This window comes from Monodon monoceros, unplaced genomic scaffold (genome assembly GCF_005190385.1).
Source record: "Monodon monoceros isolate NGI ecotype Baffin Bay Population unplaced genomic scaffold, NGI_Narwhal_1 Super_Scaffold_5, whole genome shotgun sequence".
Lineage (NCBI taxonomy): Eukaryota > Metazoa > Chordata > Mammalia > Artiodactyla > Monodontidae > Monodon > Monodon monoceros.
Genome location: NW_021703782.1, coordinates 91,399,606 through 91,419,976, shown reverse-complemented (window position 1 = coordinate 91,419,976; position 20,371 = coordinate 91,399,606). Strand labels below are relative to the sequence as shown.

General features: G+C 40.9%; 1 protein-coding gene across 1 annotated transcript in view; it reads left to right on the top strand.

The window, feature by feature from the left end:
- Window positions 1-1,988, top strand: part of PTGR1 (prostaglandin reductase 1) — a 75,212-nt gene extending 73,224 nt beyond the window's left edge. The window contains exon 10 of the mRNA XM_029202878.1: window positions 1,054-1,988. The gene's annotated coding sequence lies outside the window, so the exon portion shown is untranslated. The remainder of the gene's footprint in view (window positions 1-1,053) is intronic.
- Window positions 1,989-20,371: the final 18,383 nt, after the last annotated feature.

Below are 20,371 nucleotides of genomic sequence, written 5' to 3'. Positions count from 1 at the left end.
AATAATTTTCTGATACTTGAAAAATTTAGGTATATGTAGACTAACAACAAAGTGCATTTGGAAGAACTAGGTAAATCTACTTTTCAACTCTAAGTTTTATTAATCTCAATATGGCTCAAGTATTTCAAATAAAAATTTAGTGTATGAACTAAGATGTGCTGCAACTGTAAAATACACATGGGTTTTGGAGACAGTGCAAAAAAATAATATAAAATACCTCACCAATAATTTTTTATACTGATTATATGTTGATATAATATTATGGATATACTGGGTAAAACAAATTATATTATTCACCTGTCTCCTCTTACCTTTTTAGAGTGGCTACTAGAAAATCTGAAATTATTACGTGGCTCACATTCTATTCCTAATGGACAGTGCCACAGTAACTGAAACACCTTCCAAGTGGTGTTTTAGAGCCCTCTTCTTAAACATTAGTCAAAGATCACCAGAAGTTTGAGGAAAGCCTCCCAGGAGAAAGAGAGAAAACAAGTAAAAACAACTCAGAGGAAAGATAATGAAGGGAGCGGTAGCACTAAAGGATACCATATTAGCATCCTCAGAGAAATGAGTATTTCACCCATGACACAAACAGAATATGATTTTTTTTAAAAAGGAGTAAGCTGAGAATCAGAAAATGCACTTGGAAATATAAATATGACAACAAAAATAAAACATTCAAAACATTTAGTAGTAGAGCTGGAAGATAAAAGTTGACAACAGCTTCCAAAAAGAAGGATAAAAATCAAAGACATGGAAGGACTGATGTCAGGGAATATGGAGCAGTAGGAGGCGCCAGGAAGCCATCTCTCCACTTAGACAACAACTGTACTGGCAGAAAGTACCTAAAGTGACTATTTGGAACACAGGAGTCTATTTTAAGGCTTGTAGTGTCCAGGGGAAATCTTAAGTGGTAAACTGCAATGAACAGTGGTGGATTTTAGCCTTTAGCAGAGTAGCAGCTACCCATTCCCCATCAGCCAGCCCAAACATTTCTAGTTTGACTTGCTGGAGCCAAGGTGGGCAATAAAGACCTTTTCCTCCAAATACCAGGGTCCCAGGTCCTGACTGTGGATGGTTGCTTCTGATCAAGAAGGAAGAGCAGACAGAGGTGAGTGGCCATTCTTCCAACTCCCCCCACTGGCTAAAGTGGTTCCCAGGGGATTTAAAGCAGGGGTCCCCAACCCCTGGGCCAGAGACCGGTACCGGTCCACGGCCTTTTAGGAACCAGGCCGCACAGCAGGAGGTGAGCGGCGAGCGAGCAGCGAAGCTTCATCTATCGTTCCCCATCGCTCCCCATTGCTCGCATTACCACCTGAACCATCCCCACATGTATGGAGAATTTAGAAAGCCTCTGCCTCTGCCCAGGGAAAGACAGGCTCAGAAAAGACCTGAGAAAAGTCTAAGCATTCACCACAGACTGATCATTGGCAGAGAGACGACAACAAACAATAAAAGAAAAAATCTGAGAAGGAGAATCTGATTTCCAGAGGTACCACACTACAGTAGTCCCCTGCCTTATCCATGGTCTGGCTCTGCACAGTTTGTTAACAGCGGTCAACTGCAGCCCGAAAACATTAAATGGAAAATTCCAGAAATAAGCAACTCATCACTTTTAAATTGCACACCATTCTGAATAGTGTGATAAAATCTCACACCATCCCGCTCCAACCTGCCCGGTATTCCCAACCGAGAACGTCTGCTCCCAACATCTATCCATCAACGTCATGTTCAGTGATCCAGGATCACCCAAAGCAGATGATCCTTCTCCTGACACAGTGTCAGAAGGTCAACAGTAGCCTAATGCTATGTCACACTGCCTGTCATTCACCTCATTTCATTACATAGGCATTTTATCATCGCACATCATCATCGTAAGAATGTGCACAGCAGAATAAGATATTTTGTGAGAGAAACCACACTCACATGTTTATTACACTATATCATTATAATTCCACTTTATTATTATTATTTTTTGCAGTACGCGGGCCTCTCACTGTTGTGGCCTCTCCCGTTGCGGAGCACAGGCTCCGGACGCGCAGGCTCAGCGGCCATGGCTCACGGGCCCAGCCGCTCCGCGGCATGTGGGATCTTCCCGGACCGGGACACGAACCCGTGTCCCCTGCATCGGCAGGCGGACTCTCAACCGCTGTGCCACCAGGGAAGCCCTCCACTTTATTATTATTGTTAATATTTTATTGGGACTAATTTATAAATTAAACTTTATCACAGGTGTGTATGTAAAGGAAAAAACATAGTATATATACAAGTTCAGTATTATCGGCAGGTTCAGTCATCCACTGGGGGTCTTGGAACGTATCCCCTGCACATAAGGGGGGGTGACTATATAAGATTCACATGTCCAGTTTTCAACAAAAAAAATCACAAGGCATACGGAGAAACAGGAGATATACCTGAAGAACTCAGACCTACTAGACAAAGACTTTAAAATAACTGTCAAATATGCTCAAAGAGCTAAAGGAAGGTTCTGAACATGTTGTCAGATCAAGAGAGAAAATGAAGAAGATTCTTCAAAGCAGAAAAAAACTGGGGAATATGTATCCATTAATGATTAATTTAAAAAGGAATGCTCTCCTTGGTCGCACTTTACAAAAAAAACAAACCCGTAAACATCTTGAATATCAATGGGGAAAAGCCCCAGAAGAGCTACAGGTAGATTTAGCAAAGCTGTAAGTTATCAGAACCACTCTATAGGGAGAGACACCTAAGGACTCCAGCCTGAAATAATCTTAGAACTTGTGAAAACAAATAAAAGAAAAACCTCATGCAAAATGAAGACTGGAAGCCCTGAAGGGAGAGCTCTCAAGCACATACCAGCTTACTCTACATTCCTCAGCAGGAAGAAAGACTTCTCCCTCGCCAACAACAGCCCAGCCAATGAGAAACCACTGCAACTCAGCCAATGAGAAGCCACCACAACCCTGAATTCTCATTCTCCTCCAATGAACTTTCATTCAAAACAGCCCCTCCCAACTTCCTCCATTCCGCTGTAAAAAGAACACTCCTGACCTTCCTTCTCCAGACATGTCTGTAAGTTTACCATAGTTTGCATGTCCCAAATTGTAATTTCTCTGTTATTCCCAAACAAACTCAATTTTGCTGGCCCCTGGGGTAGCCTTTAACTCTATGTTCATTAATGGGTTGAATAGGGATCTTTCTCTTCCAGTTAAAAGGACCAGGATGGAATGGGAAATTATTTCCACTCCAGATTTATTTAATTCAGCAAATCAGCTCACCAGCACCACAGATGATTCAACTAAAAGACCGACCACTAAAATCCTCAATTTTCAACTCCACCAAGTAGAGGCCCCTAAATGAAACACAAACCCTCCTGGTCTTTTCCATTAGTGCAAAAAGCCAGGACACTGAAGGAAAGACTGGGACAAGCTTAAGTGCACCAGGCACCCTCAATCCTCTAACCAGCTTCCTCAATTCCCAGGGAATTACAGGGTTTTTCCCCAATCCTTCCCCTCAATCAACTTAGAGAAACCACTCTCCAGCTTGGGAATGAGTCCCTCCATCCTCACTGACACCAGAGCTACAGTCTTGGGGCTCAACCTGTTACTCAAGAGCCCCTGACTCAGAGGATTAAAATGGTTCAGTGGGGGGGGGGGTCTCAAAATAAACCTCCCCAGGTTCCTGTCTGTTAACCTATCTCCTTTGGTTTAGGCTAAGAGATAGCTACCCTTTTCTCTTTAGTTCCTCTGTCCCTGTTCATTTATTGGGCCAAGATTCCTTAGAAAAAATGTCATGCTGGCATTTCTGCCAAAAGGAGACAATAAATCTAGAACTTGATAGCAGCAACCAAAACAGCCAACTGGATGAATCAAATGATCTAGCTTTTAATACATTAAAGGAAAGCTTGATAAATCTCCCTACTGTTGATCAACTTCCCTTTTTCCTCTTCATACAAGAGAAGGAGAGAAGCACTTACTTACCCAAAAGCATGGGGATCACCATCACCCCATAGGGTACTAGAGTTGGCAGCTGGACCCTGGGCACGAGGATACCCCTTTTGCCTTAGAGTCATTCCTGCTACTGTCCTTTTAGTTAAGGCCACCAAAAAAATAATCATGGGATCCCCTCTAATTATCTCTGTACCCCCTACAGAAGCCCCACCTGTTCAACATATAATCCGGGGAAACCTGTCCGCACTGCCCCCAAACACTTTAAATTGCCATTAGAGTTGGAAAAGGGACTTTATTCAGCTATCCTCACCCCATGGATACAAATATGTCTTGGTAATGATTTGTATGTTTTCCCACTGGACTGAAGCTTTCCCACGTAGACAAACTATTGCCTCTTCAGTAGCTAAAACTTACTGGAAAAAAATATCCCTACCTGATGAACCCCTCTTGAGCTCCACAGCAACCAAGGGACCTGTTTTACTGGTCAAATATTACAGCAAGTATGTGTTGTTTGGCCAAATCTTCAGTACTTTCACTGTACACATCATCACCAGGCTTCAGGACTAATCGAATGAACTAAGTGTCATCAAAACTCAATGGGGGGGGGGGACTTCCCAGGTGGTGCAGTGGTTCAGAATCTGCCTGCCAATGCAGGGGATACGGGTTCGAGCCCTGGTCTGGGAAGATCCCACATGCCGCGGAGCAACTGGGCCCGTGAGCCACAACTACTGAGCCTGTGCGTCTGGAGCCTGTGCTCCACAACAAGAGGCCACGACAGTGAGAGGCCTGCGCACCGTGATGAAGAGTGGCCCCCGCTTGCCACAACTAGAGAAAGCCCTCGCACAGAAACGAAGACCCAACACAGCCATAAATAAATAAATAAATAAATAGATAGATAAATAAATAAATTCATAGTGGCCGCACCAATTTACATTCCCAACAACTGTCAGAGGGTTCCCTTTAAAAAAAAAGAATACACCTGCCAATGCAGGGGACACGGGTTTGTCCAGTGATTAAGAATATGCCTGCCAATGCAGGGGAAACGGGTTTGCTCTTCCATGCTGAGGAGCAACTGAGCCCACGTGTCACAACTACTGAGCCTGCGCTCTAGAGCCCGCGAGCAACAACTACTGAGCCCACGTGCCACAACTACTGAAGTCAGCACGCCTAGAGCCTGTGCTTCTCAACAAGAGAAGCCACTGCGATGAGAAGCCCGTGCATGGCAACAAAGAGTAGCCCCCGCTCACCGCAACTACAGATGGCCCATCTGCAGCAACGAAGATCCAACACAGCCAAAAATAAATAAGTAAATTAATTTTTTTTAAAGAAACACAAAAACTAGAGTTAAAAAAAAAAACTTAATGGGGGGGGCGGCAGAGTCAAGATGGCAGAGTAGGAGGACATGGAGTTCGTATCTCCTCACAAGTACAAGAATGCATCGAGGGGCTTCCCTGGTGGCAGAGTAGTTAAGAATCCTCCTGCCAATGCAGGGGACATGGGTTTGAGCCCTGATCTGGGAAGATCCCACATGCCGCAGAGCAACTAAGCCCATGCGCCACAACTACTGAGCCTGGGCTCTAGAGCCCATGAGCCACAATGACTGAAGCCCGTGCGCCTAGAGCCCGTGCTGTGCAACAAGAGAAACCACTGCAATAAGAAGCCCATGCACCGCAACTAAGAGTAGCCCCCACTCGCAGCAACTAAAACAAAGCCTGTGTGCAGCAATGAGGACCCAATGCAGCCATAAATAAATTAAATAAATAAATAAATAATTTTAAAAAAGAGCAATCCTTGCAGAGCACCTACTGGGTGCTAGTGGGGGACCCTGGACACCTAAGGGGATGGGAGGAATCACTGCACAACCAGATTGGGGGTCGGGCCTGAGTCCCTGTGGTGGGAGCACTGAGTCCAAGACACTAGACTAACAGAGAACCTTAGGCCCCAGAGAATATTAATCAGTGTGAGCTCTCCTGGAGGTCATCATCTCAGCACCAAGACCCGGCTCCACCAAACTGCATGCAAACTCCAGTGCTGGACACCTCAGGCCAAACAACCAGCAAGACAAGAACACAGCCCCACCCATCAAAAAAAATGAGATGACAAAAAATATGTTACAGATGAAGAAGCAAGGTAAAAACCTACAAAACAAAAAAAATAAAGAGGAAATAGGCAATCTACCTCAGAATTCAGAGAAATGATAGTAAATATGATCCAAAATCTCAGAAATAGAATGGAGGTATGGATCAAGAAAATACAAGAAATGTTTAACAAAGACCTACAAGAACTAAAGAACAAACAGTGATGAACAACAAATAACTGAAATGAAAAATACACTAGAAGGAATCAATAGTAGAATAACTGAGACAGGAGAACGAATAAGTGAGCTGGAAGATAGAATGCTGGAAATAACTGCCAAGGAGCAGAATAAAGAAAAAAGAATGGGGCTTCCCTGGTGGCGCAGTGGTTGAGAATCTGCCTGCTAACGCAGGGGACGTGGGTTCGAGCCCTGGTCTGGGAAGATCCCACATGCCGCGGAGCAACTAGGCCCGTGAGCCACAACTACTGAGCCTGCGCGTCTGGAGCCTGTGCTCTGCAACAAGAGAGGCCACGATAGTGAGAGGCCTGCACACTGCGATGAAGAGTGGCCCCTGCTTGCCACAACTAGAGAAAGCCCTCACACAGAAACGAAGACTCAACACAGCAAAAATAAATTAATTAATTAATAAACTCCTATGCCCAACATCTTAAAAAAAAAAAGAGAAAAAAGAATGAAAAGAATCAAGGACAGTCTCAGAGACCTTTGGGACAATATTAAAGCACCAACATTCAAATTATAGGGGTCCCTGAAGAAGAGAAAGAGAAAGGGTCTGAAAAAATATTTGAAGGGATCAGAGTTGAAAACTTCCCTAACATGGGAAAGGAAATAGCCTCCCAAGTCCAGGAAGCACAGAGAGTCCCATACAGGATAAACCCAAGGAGAAACATGCCAAGACACATATTAATCAAAATAACAAAAGTTAAATTCAAAGAAAAAATATTAAAAGCAGCAAGGGAAAAGCAAAAAACAACATATGAGGGAAACCCCATAAGGTTATCAGCTGATTTTTCAGCAGAAGCTCTTCAGGCCGGAAGGGAGTGGCAGGGTACATTTAAAATGATGACAGGGAAAAACCTATAACCAAGATTACTCTATGCAGCAAGGATCTCATTCAGATTTGACAGAGAAATCAAAAGCTTTACAGACAAGCAAAAGCTAAGAGAATTCAGCATCACCAAAGAGCATTAGGAAAAATGCTGAAGGAACTTCTCTAAGTGGGAAACAGAAGAAAAAACCCACAAAAACAAACCCAAATCAATTAAGAAAATGGTAACAGGAACATACATATCGAAAATCACCTTGAATGTAAATGGATTAAATGCTCCAACCAAAAGACACAGACTGGCTGAATGGATACAAAAACAAGACCCGTATATATGCTGTCTACAAGAGGCCCACTTGAGACCTAGGGACACATACAGACTGAAAGTGAGGGGATGAAAAAAGACATTCCATGTAAATGGAAATCAAAAGAAAGCTGGAGTAGCAATACTCATATCAGACAAAATAGACTTTAAAATAAAGACTGTTACAAGAGAAAAGAAAGGACACTACATAATGATCAAGGGATCAATCCAAGAAGGAAACATAACAATTATAAATATTTATGCACCCAACATAGGAGCACCTCAATACATAAGACAAATGCTAACAGCCATAAAAGGAGAAATCAACAGTAACACAGTAATAGTGGGGGACTTTAACACCCCACTTACACCAATAGACAGATCATGCAGACAGAAAATAAATAAGGAAACACAAGCTTTAAATGACACAACAGACCAGACACACTTAATTGATATTTACAGGACATTCCACCTCAAAGCAGAAGAATACACATTCTTCTCAAGTGCACATGGAATGCTCTCTAGAATAGCTCACATCTTGGGTCACAAATCAAGCCTTGGAAAATTTAAGAAAATTGAGATTGTATCAAGCCGCCTTTCTGACCACAATGCTACGAGATTAGAAACCAATTATAGAAAAAAAACTGTAAAAAACAGAAACACATGGAGGCTAAACAGTACATTGCTGAATAACCAAGAGATCACTGAAAAAAATCAAAGAAAAAATTTAAAAATACCTACAAACACATGACAATGAAAACATGACAATCCAAAACCTATGGGATGCATGGGCTTCCCTGGTGGCGCAGTGATTAAGAAACCGCCTGCCAATTCAGGGGACACGAGTTCGAGCCCTGGCCCAGGAAGATCCCACATGCTTCGGAGCAAAAGCCCGTGCACCACAGCTACTGAGCCTGCACTCTAGAACTTGCATGCCACAACTAAGCTCACGTGCCTCAACTACTGAGCCCACGTGCCACAACTACTGAGCCCATGTGCCAAAACTACTGAAGCCCATGCACCTGGAGCCCGTGCCCCGCACCAGAGAGGCCACTGCAATGAGAAGCCCGCACGCCACAACCAGAGAAAGCCCACACACAGCAACAAAGACCCAATGCAGCAAAAAAAAAAAAAAAAAACCTATGGGACATAGCAAAAGCGGTTCTAAGAGAGAGTTTTACAGGAATACAATCCTACCTCAAGAAACAAGAAAAATCTCAAATAAACAATCTAACCTTACAACTAAAGCAACTAGAAAAAGAACAAAGAAAACCTGAAGTTAGTAGAAGGAAAGAAATCATAAAGATCAGAACAGAAATAAATAAAATAGAAATGAAGAAAACAATAGCAAAGATCAATAAAACTAAAAGTTGGTTCTTTGAGAAGATAAACAAAATTGATAAACCTTTAGCCAGACTCATCAAGAAAAAAAGGTAGAGGATTCAAATCAATAAAATTAGAAATGAAAAAGGAGAAATTACAAGTGACACTGCAGAAATACAAAGGATCATGAGAGACTACCACAAGCAACTACATGCCAATAAAATGGACAACCCAGAAGAAATGGACAAGTTCTTGGAAAGGTAAAACTTTCCAAGACTGAACCAGGAAGAATTCGAAAATATAAACAAACCAATCACAAATAATGAAATTCAAACTGTGATAAAAAAAATTTTTCAACAAACAAAACTCCAGGACCAGATGGTTTCACAGGCAAATTCTATCAAACATTTAGAGAAGAGTTAACATCTATCCTTCTCAATCTCCTCCAAAAAATTGCAGAGGGAGGAACACTCCCAAACACGTTCTACAAGGCCACCATCACCCTGATACCAAAACCAGACAGAGATATCACAAAAAAATAAAATTACAGACCAATATCACTGATGAACATAGACACAAAAATCCTTAACAAAGTACTAGCATACAGAATCCAACAACACATTAAAAAGATCAAACACCATAATCAAGTGGAATTTATCCCAGGGTTGCAAGATTCTTCAGTATACACAACACAATCCTTGTGATACAGCATATTAACAAATTAAAGGATAAAAACCATATGATCATCTCAATAGATGCAGAAAAAGCTTTTGACAAAATCCAACACCCATTTATGATAAAAACTCTCCAGAAAGTGGGCACAGAGGGAACCTACCTCAACATAATAAAGGCCACATATGACAAACCCACAGCAAACATCATTCTCAATGGTGTAAAACTGAAAGCATTTCCTCAAAGATCAGGAACAAGACAAGGGTGTCCACTCTTGCCACTATTATTCAACATAGTATTGGAAATCCTAGCCACGGCAATCAGAGAAGAAAGAGAAATAAAAGGAACACAAATTGGAAAAGAAGTAAAACTGTCAGTGTTTGCAGATGACATAATACTATACACAGAAAATCCTAAGATGCCACCAGAAAACTACTACAGCTAATCAGTGAATCTGGTGAAGTTGCTGGATACAAAATTAATGCACAGAAATCTCTTGCATCCCTATACCCTAATAACGAAAGATCAGAAAGAAATTAAGGAAACAATCCTATTTTCCATTGCAACAAAAAGAATAAAATACCTAGGAATAAACCTACCTAAGGAGGCAAAAGACCTGTATGCAGAAAACTTTAAGATGTTGATGAAAGAAATAAAAGACGACACAAACAGATGGAGAGATATACCATGTTCTTAGATTGGAAAAATCAATATTGTGAAAATGACTGTACTACCAAAGCAATCTACAGACTCAACATAATCCCTATCAAATTACCAATGGCATTTTTCACAGAATTAGAACAAAAGATTTTACAATTTGTATTGAAGCACAAAAAACCCCGAATAGCCAAAGCAATCTTAAGAAAAATAGAGCAGGAAGAATGGAGGAAATCAGGCTCCCTGACTTCAGACTATACTACAAAGCTACAGTAATGAACACAATATGGTACTGGCACAAAAACAGAAATATAGATCAATGGAACATGATGGAAAGCCCAGAGATAAACCCATGCACCTAGGGTCACCTAATCTATGACAGAGGAGGCAAGAATATACAATGGAGAAAAGACAGTCTCTTCAGTTAGTGGTGCTGGGAAAACTGGACAGCTACATGTAAAAGAATGAAATTAGAACACTCCCTAACACCATACACAAACATAAACTCAAAATGCATTAAAGATCTACATGTAAGACCGGACACTACAAAACTCTTAGAGGAAAACATAGGAAAACACTCTTTGACATAACTCTTAGAGGAAAACATAGGAAAAACACTCTTTGACATAAATTACAGCAAGATCTTTTTTGACCTACCTCCTAAAGTAATGAAAATAAAATCAAAAATAAATAAATAGGACCTAATTAAACTTAAAAGCTTTTGCACAGCAAAGCAAACCATAAACAAGACGAAAAGACAACCCCCAGAATGCGAGAAAATATTTGCAAATGAAGCAACTGACAAGGGATTAATCTCCACAATATACAAACAGGTCACGCACCTCAATAACAAAAAAGAAAATTCAATCAAAAACATGGGCAGAAGACCTAAATAGCCTTTCAGCAAAGAAGACATACAGATGGCCAAGAGGTACATGAAAAGATGTTCAACCTAATTATTGGAGAAATGCAAATTAAAACTACAATGATGGGGCTTCCCTGGTGGCGCAGTGGTTGAGAGTCCACTTGCCAATGCAGGGGGCACGGGTTCATGCCCCAGTTCAGGAAGATCCCACATGCCGCACAGCGGCTAGGCCCATGAGCCACGGCTGCTGAGCCTGCGCGTCCGGAGCCTGTGCTCCGCAACGGGAGAGGCCACAACAGTGAGAGGCCCACATACCGCAAAAAATAAAAAAACTACAATGAGGTATCACCTCACAGTGGTCAGAATGGCCATCATTAAAAAATCTACAAACAATAAATGCTAAACAGGGTGCAGAGAAAAGGGAACTCTCTTGAATTGTTGGTGGGAATGTAAATTGAAAAAGCCACTATGGAGAACAGTATGGAGGTTCCTTAAAAATATAAAAATAAAACTACCATATGACCCAGCAATCCCACTACGGGGCATATACCCTGAGAAAACCATAATTCAGAATGACACATGCACCCCAATGTTCCGTGCAGCACTACTTACAATAGCCAAGACATGGAAGCAACCTAAATGTCCATCGACAGACGAATGGATAAAGATGTGGTATATATACATAATGGAATATTACTCAACCATAAAAGGGAACGAAATTGGATCAGTTGTAGAGACGTGGATGGACCTAGAGACTGTCATACAGAGTGAAGTAAGCCAGAAGGAGAAAAACAAGTATCGTGTATTAACGCATGTATGTGGAATCTAGAAAAATTGTACAGATGAACCTATTTGCAAAGCAGAAATAGAGACACAGAGAACAAACGTATGGACACCAAGGGGGAAAGGGGTGTGGAATGAATTGCGAGATTGGGATTGACATATACACACCATTATGTGTAAAAGAGACAACTAATGAGAACCTGCTGTATAGCACAGCTAACTCTACTCAATGCTCTGATGAACTAAACGGGAAGGAAATCCAAAAAAGAGGGGATATATGGATACATATAGCTGATTCACTTCAATTTACAGCAGAAACACAACACTGTAAAGCAACTATACCCAATTTAAAAAAACAAAAAACAAAAACCTCAATAGTCAAATTTTGTGGAAATCCTCCAAAGACTTTGGCCAAAAGCACTGCCTCTGGTCCTTCTCAATCTCAAGTCCACTCACTTTGGAACTCATAAACTCTCACCCTTTGAGCTAACTGCTGGGCACCCCATGCATCTAGCTCCTGCCTCTTTCATCTACAACTAATGAAACGAGATATACTGCAATGTTGCATATGTCTAATTACATCTATTAAAAATAACCATGCTTTAATAGAGCAATCCTTTTAAAGATGAAGACGTCAAACGCCACACTTCGCAGCCTGGAGATTTCTTTATTGGAAAAGACATCTCCACAAAACACTTTATTCAACCATGCTGGAAAGGCCTTTATCAAGCGTAACTGACCAATCCTTGTGCCACCAAACTCCGAGGAGTTGACTCCTGGACCCATGTGTCTCATCTAAAGGAAGCCTCAAACCCTTATGGGACCTGCACACCAACTGGTGACCTCACCCTGAAGATTTCCAAGAACTGAAGCAGACGACAGCCAAAGGAGACAGCTTTCCCAAAATGATGAGACCAGGCCTGTATACCCTTTTCTTGCTCTTGTTTCTTACCTTATTTTCCCCCTTTCTTGGAAAGGCAATACTCTTGTCCACATCTCCCAATCCGTTGCAAAAGGGGAAAACCTTTCTGTTGGATCTGTCACCAGAAACTCCAGTCTGTTCACGATGGCTGAGACGCCTTGGTCTTATCTGTAACCAGTTTCTCTTTAATCCCATGTCACTGCCAATTATATCTACAAGCCTATGGATGTTACCTACTGGGTTAGGCTATAACAACTAGATGTTCCCATACCTGTTTCAATCTTTCTCAAGCCATAACCATATTAGCTCAACCTTGCTCTTTTTACAAAATACATACCTTTTAATCCCTTTTAAAAATTTTATTTTGGCTGCGCTGGGTCTTTCTTGCGGCACATGGGCTCTTCGTTGCGGCGCACGGGCTCTTCGTTGCGGTGCACGGGCTTAGTTGCAGTATGTGGGACCAGGGATCGAACCCGGGCCCCCCACATTGGGAGCACGGAGTCTTAACCACTGGATCACCAGGGAAGTCCCCCTTTTTAGCCTTAAATGCAGCTTTTATGTGGATGCAAGGTTGCTCTAAGGCAGGCGTATCTATGGACTTTAATGATTCAAGAAAAAGCAAAGTCATTAGGTGACAACTTAAAGTTGAAAGATGGAAAGATGGAGAGTTTAATACCTGCAAAGGATGGTTTGATAATTTTAGAAAGAGGTTTGGCCTAAAAAAATGTCAAGATAACAGCAGAAATAGCTTCTTCCGACCAAGAGGCAGCAGACTTCCCCAGATGCCACTAAGAAAGTTGTTGAGAAAGATTATCTGCCTAAACAGGTTTTTAATGCAAATGTTTAAGTGCCATATTATGGGAAAAAATGCCACAAAGGACATTTATTAGTAACAACAAGAAGCAAGCACCAGGATTTAAGGCAGGAAGGGACGGGATAACTCTGTTTTGTGCAAATGCAGTGGAGTTTATGATCAGGGCTGCCCTCAACTATGAAGCTGCTGACACGGAACCTTGAAGGGAAAAGATAAACACCAGCCGGGACAAGAACACTTTCTGCACTGGTTCCATCAGTGCTTTGTCCCTGAAGTCAGGAAGTAACCTGCCAACAAGGGGCCGCCTTTTAAAGTTCTTTTGATATTGGACAATGCCCCTGGCCACCCAGAACCCCATGAGTTCAACAATGAAGGAGTCAAAGTGATCTACTTGTCCCCACCATAACATCTCTAATTCAGCCCCTGCAGCAGGGGGTCATAGGACCTTTAAGGCTCATTCCACATGGTACTCTACGGAAAGGACTGTCAGTGCTATGGAAGAGAACTTAGACAGAGAGGACATCATTACAGTCTGAAAGGATTACATCATTAAAGACACCATCGTTGTTAAAAGAAAAGGCCATGAAAGCCATCAAGCCTGAAACAATAAATTCCTGCCGGAGAAAACTGTGTCCAGATGTGCATGACTCCATGGAACTTACAACAGAGCCAACCAAGGAAATGATTAAAGAGATTGTAGATATGGCAAAAAAGTGGGGGTGGTGGTGAAGGGTTTCAAAACAGGATCCTGGAGAAACTTAAGAGCTAACAGAATGAAAAGATGACTTGATGGAGATGGGTGCTTCCGATGGATCTGGGTACAGTGAATTGAAACCTTCTGGAAAGGATTCACCATTCTAGACACCCCTAAGAACATTCGTGATTCATGGGACAAGGTCAAAATACCAACATGAACAAGAGTTTGGAAGAAGTTGATTTCAACCCTCATGGGTGACTTTGAGGGGTTTAAGACTTGAGTGGAGGAAGTAACTGCAGGTGTGGTGGAAATAGCAAGAGAACTAGAATTACAAGTGGAGCTTAAAGATATGACTCAATTGCTGCAATTTCATAATAAAATTTTTAAGGAATGAGGAATGCTTCTTATGGATGAGCAAAAAAAGTGGTTTCTTGAGATGGAATCTACTCCTGGTGAAGAACGCTGAAATGACAACAAAGGATTTAGAATATTACATACATAAACTTACTTGGCTAAAGCAGCAGCGGGGTTTGAAAGGACTGATTCCAAATTTTTTTATTATTTATTTATTTATTATGGGCTGTGTTGGGTCTTTGTTGCTGTGCACGGGCTTTCTCTAGTTGCGGCGAGCGGGGGCTACTCTTCGTTGCGGTGTGCAGGCTTCTCATTGCAGTGGCTTCCCTTGTTGCACAGCACGGACTCTAGGCGAGCAGGCTCAGTAGTTGTGGCACACGGACTCTAGAGCACAGGCTCAGTAGTTGTGGCACACGGGCTTAGTTGCTCTGTGGCATGTGGGATCCTCCCGGACCAGGGCTCGAACCCGCATCCCCTGCCTTGGCAGGCCGATTCTTAACCTCTGCACCACCAGGGAAGTCCCTCCAATTTTGAAAGAAGTTCTGGTGTGAGTAAAATGTTATCAAACAGCACTGAGAGCTACTGAGAAATTGTTCATGAAGAGTCAACCAATACAGCAAACTTCAATGTTGTCTCATTTTAAGAAATTGCCCCAGCCACCCCAACTCAGCAACCACCACCCTGATCAGTCAGCAGCCATCAACGAGGCAAGACCCTCCACCAGCAAAAGGACTGTGACTTGCTAAAGGCTCAGATGCTTTTTTTTTAGCAATAAACTATTTTTAAATTAAGGTATGCACATCGATTTTATAGACATAATGGTATTGCACAATTAACAGGCTACAGTAGAGTGTGAACATAACCTTTTTTTTTTGCGGTACACGGGCCTCTCACTGTTGTGGCCTCTCCCATTGTGGAGCAACAGGCTCCGGAAGCACAGGCTCAGCGGCCATGGCTCATGGGCGCAGCCGCTCCGCGGCATGTGGGATCTTCCCAGACCGGGGCACGAACCCATGTCCCCTGCATCGGAAGGCGGACTCTCAACTACTGCGCCACCAGGGAAGCCCTGAACATAACTTTTATATGCACTGGGAAACCAAAAAATTTGTGCAATCCAATTTAGGCAACATTTGTTTTACTGCAGCGGTCTGGAAGTAAACCCACAATATATCCAAGGTATGCCTGTAAACACAAAGATACACAAATCTAGACAAACTATAATCAAATTGTCAAAATCCAAAGACAAAGAACCTTGAAAGCAACAAGAGGAAGTAACTCATCGTATAAAAGGGATCCTCAATGAAACTATCTTATTTCTTCTCAGAGACCTTGGAGACCAGAAGTCTGTGGGTTGATTTATTCAAAGTGCATAAAGAAAAAAAACTGTTAGTTGAGGATTCTATATCTAGCAAATCTGTTTATCATAATAAAGTTCATTAATGAAAAGATCACAGCTAACAGTGAAAAACTGAAACCTTTTCCTCCAATATCAAGAATAAGACAAGGATACGCACTTTTAGTCACTTCTATTCAACACAGTACTTGGGTCCTAGCCAGAGCAATCACACAAGATAAAGAATTAAAAGCCATCCAGCTTAGGAAGAAAGAAGTAATATTATCTCTTTTCACAGATGACATGATCTTATGTGTTGAAAACCCTAAACATTACACACACACATACACACACAAAAAAAACCTGTTGAACTAATAAGCAAATTTTACAATATAAAATCAAAATTCAAAAATCAGTTGCATTTCTAAACCCTAACAGTGAATGATCCAGAAAGGAAATTAAGAAAACAATTCTATTTACACCATTATCAAAAAGAATAAATTACTTAGGAATAAACTTAACCAGAGAAGTAAAAGACTTGTACACTGGAAACTACAAAACACTGCTGAAAGAAAAGTTGACACAAATGAATGGAAAGACATCCCATGTTTACAGACTTGAAAACTTAATATTGTTAAAATATTTATACTACCCCAAGTGGTCTTTCGCAGAAACACAAGCAACCATCCCCAAATTCATATGGAATCTTAAAGGACACCAAATAGCCAAAACAATCTCAAGAAAGAAGAAAAACGCTGGAGGCCTCACATGTCCTGATTTCAAAACATACTACAAAGCTACAGTAATTAAAACAGCATGGTACTGTTGGCATAAAGACATACAGACCAATGGAACAGAAACACACGAGTGCATATGGCCAAATGATTTTCAACAAGGGTACAAAGACTACACAATGTGGAAAGGATAATCTCCTCAACAAACGGTGCATGGAAAACTTGACACCCACAGACAAAAGAATGAAGATGGACCCTTATACCACACACAACAATTAACTCAAAATGGATTAAAGACCTAAATATTAAGACCTGAAGCGATAAAACTCCTGAAAGAAAATATAGGAGGAAAACTTCATGACATAGGATCTGGCAATGATTTCTTGTCTATGACACCAAAAACACAAGCAAAACAAAGCAAAAACAGGCAAATAGGACTACATCAAACACAAAAACTTCTACATAGCAAAGAAAATCAAAGCAGTGAAAAGGAATGGAATAAGAAATGTAATTTTTCATTAAAAGAAGAGGCAAAAGACTTGAACAGACATGTCTCTAGAGAAGGCATACAAATGTCTAATGAGTATATGAAAAAATGTTCAACATCACTAATCATCAGGGGAATGCAAGCAAAACCACAAGATATCATCTCATACCCGTTAGGATGGCCACTATCAAAACACAGAAAATAGTTAAGTGTTGCAAGGATGTGGAGAAACAGGAACCCTTTGAGCACTGCTGGTAGGAATGTGAAATGGGTGCAGCTGCAGTAGAAAACAGCATGGAAGTTCCTTACAAAATTAAAAATAGAATTATCATGATTCAGCAATCTCGCTTCTGAGTATATACACAGAAGACTGAAAATAGATCTTGAAGATATATTTGCACACCCATGTTCACTGCAGCATTTTTCACAATAGCCAAGATAGAAGCAACCTAAATGTGTATTGATGGATGAATGGATTAAAAAAATGTGGTATCTACATACAATAGAATATTATGCATCCTTAAAAAAGAAGGAAATCCTGTTGTACGCCATGACATGGATGAACCTTGAGGGCATCCAGCAATTCCACTTCTAGGTATATATCTCAAAGAACTGAACACAGGGATTCAAACAGTATTTGCACACCACTGTTCATAGCAATGTTATTAACAAGAGCCAAAATGATGGCAATAACCTAAACGCCCATTGAAAAATGAATGCACAAATCATGTGGTACATACTTACAACAGAATATTACTCAGCATTAAAATAATGAAAAAAAATGAAATTCTGACACGATACAACATGAACCTTAAAAACACCATGCTAAGTCAAACAAGCCAGACACAAAAGGACAAGTACTGAATGATTCCATTTATAGGAAGTGCCTAAAATAGTCAAAATCATAGACGAATGAAAAAAAGTCAAATAGTGGTTACCAGGGGCTTGGGGGAGGAAAAAATGGGGAGTTAATGGTTAACGACTAAGTTTCAATTAGGAATGATGGAAAAGTTCTGGAGGGACTTCCCTGGCGGTCCAGTGGTTAAGACTCCATTCTTCCACTGCAGGAGCCATGGGTTCGATCCCTGGTCAGGGAACTAAGATCCCGCATGCCACGCGGTGTGGCCAAAAAAAAAAGTTCTGGAGATGAATAGTGGGGATGATTGCACAACAATGTGAATGTACTTAATGCCACTGAAGTGTACACCCAAAAAGAATTAAAATGATCAACTTTATGTTATGTATATTCTACCACATTAAAAAAGAACTCTAGGGACTTCCCTGGTGGCAGAGTGGTTAAGAATCCACCCGTGAACGCAGGGGACACAGGTTCGAGCCCTGGTCTGGGAAGATCCCACATGCTGCAGAGCAACTAAGCCCGTGCGCTACAACTACTGAGTCTGTGCTCTAGAGCCTGCAAGCCACAACTACTGAAGCCCATGTGCCTAGAGCCCGTGCTCTGCAGCAAGAGAAGCCACCACAATGAGAAGCCCGTGCACTACAACAAAGGGTAGCCCCCGCTCGCCACAACTAGAGAAAGCCCACACGCAGCAACAAAGACCCAATGCAGCCAAAAATAAATAAAAAATAAATTTTAAAATGAACTCTAAAATAAGTAAATAAAAGTGAATTAACTCACAGGAGAAGCCTTGTCTTGTCCTGAGACCAAAAAGAAATTTCTTCAATAGAAACTCATTAAGTGGAAACATTTTTAAATGCAAGTTCTTCATTTTCAAGTAAAATGTGTCATAGATAAAGAGCATAAAGTAAAACAGGTTAATAAAAGCAATTCTATAAGGAATCCAAAGAAGTATAAAACCTTTTGATGGTCTGATATAACCCCAAAAATGAATTTAAATATTTAGATAATAAGCCAGGCTAAATATCCTTTAGGCAATTTTATGTAAGCAGTTACTGAAACCAAACTTTTGATGAATATTGTACAGCAGGATTTGAGGTTGTCTTCTGTGGCTAGTACATGGTATTTAGAAAGTTCATACTGGATAAAGCACTTATAGGTAGAATAAAAAGAACTGCAAGTTAATAATAAAAATAACGTGTGGACAACACATTTCACCAAAGGAGGTACATCAATAGCTAAAGAACACATGAAAAGATTCTCAATATCATTAACCACAAAGAGATACCACTTCAATCACTAGGTTAGCTATAATAAAAAATACAAACAATAACGAGGGTTGGTGAGGATGTAATTTCATCAGGAACCCTCACACACTCAAGTTCAGAATGTAAAATGACATAGTCACTTTGGAAAACAACTTGGCAACGTCTTAAAAAGTTGAACTAAAATTCACCATATAACCCAGCAACTCCACTCAGGCATCTAAGAAAAATGAAAACATTATGTCCACACAAAGACTTGCACGCTAATGTTCAAAGCAGCATTATTTTTCACAGCCAGAAAATGGAAACAACCCAAATGTCCTTCAACTGGTGAATGGACAAAATATGGCACATCCATACAATCAGATAATATTTGACAATAAAAAGGCTTAAAGTACCAATATGCTACCTCACAGATGAATTCAGAAAACCACACGGATGAACTCAGAAACAAGTTAATGAAAAAACTGAAGACGACCACATATGTTTACATTTAAATAAAATGTCCAGAAATAGCAACCGTAAGGAGACAGAGTAGACTGATTAATGGTTGCCTAGGATCAGGGTGGGGATGGGATTACTCTAAATGGGTGTGAGGGATCTTATCAAGATGATAAAATATTCTAAAATCAGATTGTGGCGCCAACTGTACAACTCAGTGAGTTGGCTAAAACTCACTGAATTATACATTATAATGACTTTTACAATGTATAATTTATACCTCAATAACACAGTAAAGAAAAAGGGGGGGGTTATGTTCCAGATTCCCAACTGGTATTTATATAAAACTTCCTCTTGTGAATGCTGGAGAATGTAACAAGTAAACATCCTGGAACAAGCCTCTTCTCAAGATTTTTACGTATTTAATTCTCTCTATAGGTTATATCTTTCCAGAAAAAATACTAAGGTTTCTAACCTTTCAGAAAAAAACCTAAGCCAGGGTGAATAATTCTGATAAGCCATATTCCTTTCATGACTAGAATGTCTCCGGCTGGTCCACTTAGCAATAACTACAGACTAATTTATCCCACAGCAACACCTGAACTACTGTGGGGTGGTGCACAAAGAAGAAGCCAAAAACATCATCCAGAAGTAGCATTGCGAACTAAACCCATTAAATCACAGCAAATATTGCTGAATCTCAGATGAGCATTAAGCATCTCTTCACTTCCGGAAGCCGAAAGTTTACCCGTTTCGTTCTCTTTCTATAAGAGCTGCCTCAAATTTCAACTT